This window comes from Lichenostomus cassidix, chromosome 3 (assembly GCF_008360975.1).
Source record: "Lichenostomus cassidix isolate B80296 chromosome 3, HeHo_3.0, whole genome shotgun sequence".
NCBI lineage: Eukaryota > Metazoa > Chordata > Aves > Passeriformes > Meliphagidae > Lichenostomus > Lichenostomus cassidix.
This window is the reverse complement of record NC_139483.1, coordinates 667,544-673,625: the sequence shown is the minus strand read 5'-3', so window position 1 is coordinate 673,625 and position 6,082 is coordinate 667,544.

Sequence of the window (6,082 nt, the reverse complement as noted above, 5' to 3'; positions counted from 1 at the left end):
GTGTGTCTGTGTATGTCAATCTGTTCTATGTTTGTATGTTTGTTATGTTCTGTGTCTAATAAATGGTATTTTTAGACTAATCGGCCAAATATCAAAGAATCTTGCGAATGGGACTAAGTCTTGGAGAACTAGCTATCTTAAAGCCTGGCAAACTGCAAAAACTCATAAAGCTCCTGTCTCCCATGCAAGACAATACACCATCTCTTTTAGAGCAGAGATAGTTCTGTGACTGCATAAACTACTATGACATGTAAGCAATCTTAACATTCCATTTCATAGGAATGCTGCAGCCTGGTAATAAAATCACCTTTGTTCAGCTGGCTCTTCATTCACCCAGATTTTTGGTTATGAAAAAGGTATTTTCTGGACCTAGAATTTTGAACTCAACCTGCTTTATGCTGCAGTATAGAAAACTTTCTGGATTGACTCCAAATTTCATTCAACTGACTTATCATAAAATCACCCCACTGATTTTAGATTCTAACTGAAAGTGATTTTGTTCCTAAAATTCCAAGAACAATTTGAGATCATTGTCCCAAGAATAAATGGCCTGAGATGTCTATTGGACACTACTGATGCAAGGTAAGTGCTGGGTTATGCTCAGATGATATTGCACGTAATTCTTCTTTCAAATAACTTATTTTCAACAGTCTCTGGGAAAGGGAGAGCAAGGAGAATTGCAGTGGCAAAGGTATTGCCCAATATAGTTATATAATTGCATTTCTCACATTCAGTGGATATTTCAATAAGGTTCTTTGTACAGGTAGGTTTTTCCAGTGCCCTGCAACATCCTGTGTAGTTGTTACCTTGTTTCAATTGTTGCCAGGAAAAAAGAGGCTGAGCATTACTTCTCCTTGGTCCATACCATGCACAGGTCAGTGAGAAAGGAACAGGAGGTCTGGTTAAACAGGAGGTCCAGGAGATGAGCATTTTATACCTGTTTTGAAATACCTGGAGATGAACATTACTTTCTAAAAATTGGAAATTATTAGAGAAGACTGTACCCATAAGAGCCTCAGAAGTAGTGGAATACATATCAGGCCAGAATATCCATTAATTGTTCAGATTGGGGACAGAAATATAATTTTTCACTGCTTTTAGATGAAGACATTTTCTTAGTGTGGGAGAGAATGGCTACAAACTCTGAAAAGGTAGTGTGGATACCGGAATACATTGGAAAACATTTATTGTTTCATGTATGTCCTGCTGCTTTCATCAGAAATTGCTTAATTCAGCACTAAATTCAGATTAAGAAATAAAGATATTTGCAAGGGTTTGGTATTTTTGGAAGCTTTGCTTGAGAACTACATGCAGTGGCATCTGGATTTATGGCTCTGCTACAATATGTCTTTGAGGTGCTTATCCAAAAATTGACTACAAGCAAGAATTTGGCTTATGACAAAACAGCTTCCATTTTCTCAAACTGCCATCTTGCCAGGTAGGCTTTAATTCTTTCTTCAGGAAGTCTTGATGTATTGCAACCTTTAAAATTACAGCATCTATTCTGTGTGTTACAGAATACACAGCAGTTTCCCTGCCACGGGACATCTGTAAGCTTAGCCTGGGTTTAAATCTGTACCTTTGTTTCACTGCTGAGCTCCTACAGCAGTCAGAGCAGGCTTAAAATTAGTTTGGCATTCCTGAAGTGAGACTGTGGCACTGCTGTCGCTCTTGAACCGCTAGCAGAGATAAGTCCAGGTCCTCGGTGTGGCATGAAGAGCTATTTTATTAATTAATTCCAACTTATATAGACTTTCAAAGGTCGCCCAGATTGGTCAGTTTGAAACCTCCCCCTAGGCCCATTGGCCAGGCCTGAACTGTCCACATCTCGAGAAACTGTTTTAATAACATCCAAACTTTATCTTTGTTTATAAAAACACAGGAAGAAGAGAGAAAGAATTCTCACAGGAAAGGTCTGTGCTAGCCACACACTGCCTGGAATGGAAACAGCACTTGCTGTGTTCACAGCTACCAGGGCAGCTTTTGGATACCCAGTTCTTGTGCAGTCCCTGCTGAGGGCAATAGGAGATCTCCAGGTGTGCCTGACTAACACCGTTTGATTCACTTCTTTAACACAACATGTGGCTGCCAGAAATGAGCTGAAAAAAGGTTATTTTTGAAGTAAGAAGACACTGCTGGTAAAAGCCATGTCTAAATAGTACCAATGACATAAATAACAGTCTTAATTGTGTAATTGAAGCCTGAATTTTGGATTTCTGTATTGTGCAAGGAAGAATAACCCTTCTTCCTTCAGAATTATTTCTGATTCAATCTGGGAGCCCAATCCCAATTACTCTGTCAATGACAGGTTATACTGTGAATCCTGCCCAGGTTCACCCATGCCCTTCTCACAACTGACAGAAGGGATCCAAAGGAATACTGAGCACAAACAGCAACAGGTACAGGAGCAAAATTTGGCCACAGCTGTTTGCACTAGATTTACTGCCTGATGAACCTAGCCAGCTTGAGCTTGCATCATAATCTAATAGAAACCTAGTAATACCTACCTTTTCATCTAACTGAGCCACATATATCAGACTTTGGAGGTGTCAAGTCTAAAAAGAGAATTGCACTGCTGTCTTGAAGGTATTTTTATTGCTGAGAAAAATATATTGCAAGCAACAATTCTTTACACAGCAGTTCTCTCTCTTTTCCACTTTGAAAAAAAAAAAAAAGGTAAGAAAAATAAGCCAAGCAATAAAAATTCACATTTGATATCAGATCGGTCCAGATCTGATGCACTCAAACTTGAAAGCTTGTTCTCCTATCTCTTGTGAGATCTTTCAAACTTTGAAAAGGCTTGACAGGCAGAAAATGAACAGATGCACAGTAGAGGTGGGAGATGATCTTGTGGGAGGTCTCTCTTGCCTTATACAAAGATACGGGTGTGGAGGCGTGCCTGCATGGTGGAGTGCGGTGTGGGGAGAGGGAGCCCCCAGCATGCACCTCTTTACAGGACTGGAGATTACATAAGGCTTGGGAATGACTTCCTCTCCCTCCCTTTGGAACCTAGGAAGAGAGTGAAGGTACCACCACAGATACATTGCACTAGGAACAGGCTGCCCTCCAGGCTGCACACTCATTCTTTCTGTGCCAGCTCCCCTGCTGAGCAGTCACCTTTCCAGAGGCAGCAAGCACACTGTTCCTCTTGCTCCCATGGAGGCATTCATGCTGCCTGGACAAGGTGTTCCCTGCTATCCCTGCTCCCTGGAGGTTGTGGATACCTCTGGCTGCAGGAAGTACACTGAACACTATTGTACTCCTGTGCACTTCTGTTTCAGCATTTGTATGACAATGTCCACCTCTACAGCCAACAGTCTTCTGTAGCTGGACATGCAGGCAAGGTAAAAAAGCAGATTTTTCAATGTTATTTAATAACACTGAAAAAATGTTATTAAAATATTTAATTGTAATGTTATTTAATACTACAAGATCAAGAGGAATCACTCAGGAAGGTAGGGAAGTGTGGCTAGCACAGGTCTTTCTCATGAGAACATTCCGTTGTGGTTTATAAACAAAGATAAAGTTTGGAGGTTTTTTAAACAGTGTCTCGAGATTTGGACAGTTCAGGCCTAGCCAATCAGGCCTAGGGGGAGGTTTCTGGCTGACCAATCTGGGTGACCTCTGAAAAGTCTATATATATTGAAATCAAAATAATAAATCTCCTCTTTCTTGCCACACTGAGAACTCGGTTCTTTTCTCTGCTAGCGGCTCAACAGCGACAGGGAAGAACTATTGGTGCACATCAACTTCCCTGTATAAGAAACATAAAAGTGAGAGGTGATTTTTGTTTGTTTGTTTGTTTTTTTTTTATAATAAGATATATTTTTTAATGCTGAATGCCCTTGATAACTTATCTTCAAATCTTGGCTGGACAACTAGTTCTTCACATTTCTGGAGGACAGCAAAACTCAAAGTTAGTCAGAGATGTTTTTGAATATAAAATTCAACTGGATATATTATGTGGACAGTACCCTATAAATATGATTTCCTCCTGTCATTACATACCTACCTTTTGGTGAGTAGTCATTAAATTCACATTAATTTGACCCATATGAACAAGAAAGCTCTTTATGTATAGTCTTCTAATATTCCAATGGATTTTTTACCCTTATTTTTGAAGGACAGATATGAACATTCCTGGTCAAAAGCTGAAGTTTTGTCTAAAAGCTTTTGTTCATTTTAACTGGATAGCAAAAGCAGAGCCATGGGTTGACTTCCCATGTTGGGTGGCTTCCCAACAGTTAGAGTATTGTGTATTTATTGATTTATCTATTCTAAACTAAACCATTCTCCTCAAATATAACAAGCTTTATGGTTAATAAACCCATGTTAGAAAATGCATTGAATACTTATTTTTGGCCACATCTTTTTTACTCTCTACTACATTATTTAAGTTATAAACCTCTTTTAGCATTTACATAGTGAAAAATACATTGCAGCTATTATTTGTGTCATTTTGTTAGATGCATGTACAAATGAAAATTGGAAATATCAACATTGCTATTGCTATTGTCTGTGTGATGACAACTTCTTATTTTCTAGCTTTACAACAATCCATCAAGAACAAATTCCCAAAGTTTAGGAGAGTAGTTTTGGAAATCCAGTAGAGAACTGGAAAAAATTACGTAGATGGTGACATCAAGTGTATTTTAGGAAAATGAGTGCTGGAGTAATTTATTCTGCTCTAGGCAGTGTCATGAATGCATCACGGCACACAGTGAAAGAAAACATGTCAAGAATGCTGGAATACCTTTCCTTACCATGAGACACCCACACAAACTAATAATAGGACAACATGTAATAAAGTAGAAAATAAACCCAATAGGAACCAAGTTACAGAAAGAATTTTCCAACTTCATTCTCTGCGCCACACACATAAAATCTCTTAAGTTCTTAACTCCCTTCTTTTTCCACTAGAAAACCACACTATCAGGGGAAGCAAAATTTTAGTTCAGTGAACACAAAGACACAGAATAGTTTGAGTGGGAAGGGACCTGTCAAAGGTTATCTAGTCCAACCTCCCTATAGAGAAACTAGTTGTAGAACATAAAGCACTGTGTTCCTCACATCCTTCAAGAGAAACAATGAAATTACTGATGGGGAAGTCAAGGAAACAATGTATTTTGGTGGTGCCCTCTGTGCAGAGCAAGGGCTGGTTACCAAGATAAATTATCACTCCAGCACAGAAATATTTGTGAGCAGAGTGTCACAGAACCAGAGAAAGACATGTTGGCATGTCTCCCTTCATGTAGGTTCACTTTTTGTTTCCATACTATAGTTGAACTTTATATTTCACAATCAAGATTAAAGCAAACAAGCATTTACATACTTGAATTCTTTTTTTTTAATCACATGCTGTCCAAAACTTACCTGGGGTTCATGGATACACTTCTATTAAAAGCTGTGGAAACTTAAAGTGACAGCTTGATTCCTAAACCTCTTCTGTAACAGCAGTGGGAATCTGGAAGTTGGAAAACTGTAGCTCTCAAGGTCTGTGCAAAGCCAACAGAGCACCACACACATATATAGTGTAAAGGTTGAAGAAGTACAGGTTAACAGAAGCCCACCGAAGCTAAACGACAGCAAACTACGTAAGGAACAGAGTAACTGAAGTGATCACAGAAGCAAGAGAAGGTCTGGCCCAGACACTTGTTTTCTCTAACTGGCCCTCCTTGCTTTCTCTTTTTATCCATTTCCTAATGGATGTTCCTAATCAGGTTCAACCTTCTCCATCTTTGCAAGCTTGACCTACTTCACAGGGATTAGCAGCTCTATGACATGTCTCCCCTGATTTAGGAACACCCTATTCTGTTTCAGGAATGAAACCAACTCTGCCTTGTTCCTGATCAGCGTTTGCCTAAAATGCAAACTTCCTCTGTGTTGAATGTGGCTAGAAATTACTGATAAATTAGTTATAAAATATATTTTCTTTCCTTGTTCTCTGGAATTCACAGGAACACTCCCATTTATTTGGAGCCATCATTTTACATGTTGTTCCTTCTCAGCGCCTTCATTTGCATGTTCTTTAATGACACAACTATAATTATTCCCCACCCTGTACCACCACCAAATAAAATGT